Here is a 585-nt window from a genome sequence, read left to right as displayed (position 1 = left end):
TGTCAACAATAATGTCATCTTCCCAAGATTTAAAATTTAAGAGCATGAACTGATTTTTGCCCTCAATTTCTTTTCTACTTTTCTCAGACCTCAGAAGAATGGAAGTAAGCTACCCAAACTTACATTTCCCCCATGCATTTCTTGTTATCTGTGATCCCATTTGGAAATGCCTACTCCCAAGTTTCGCTGATCACAACCTTATATTCAGACCCCTCTAATCCTCATCTCTCAACTTTATTCCAAGTCTTATGACCTTTTCAGATGAATACATTGTCAGGGTATCAAATTCACTTTTTCCTTCTTTAACATCAAGAGTCTCTCCAGCCGAGTTCCATCCCTCATTTTCTATTGCTCTGCCCTTCTAACTTGCCTTTCTGCATCTTGTCTCCAAGTCCTCCAGTGTAACATTCGCATGCATCCGGAGTGATGCTAACGAAGCCTAAATTCATTCAGGGCACTCCACCCCTTCAGGCCTGGCTCTGGTTTCCCATTCTTTTTTTTTTGAGACAGAGCCTCAAGCTATCCCTCTGGGTAGAGTGCTGTGGCATCACAGCTCACAGCAACCTCCAACTCCTGGGCTCAAGC

Source organism: Otolemur garnettii, unplaced genomic scaffold, assembly GCF_000181295.1.
Source record: "Otolemur garnettii isolate 467f Iridium unplaced genomic scaffold, OtoGar3 scaffold00131, whole genome shotgun sequence".
NCBI lineage: Eukaryota > Metazoa > Chordata > Mammalia > Primates > Galagidae > Otolemur > Otolemur garnettii.
Note: the sequence above shows the minus strand (reverse complement) of the source record.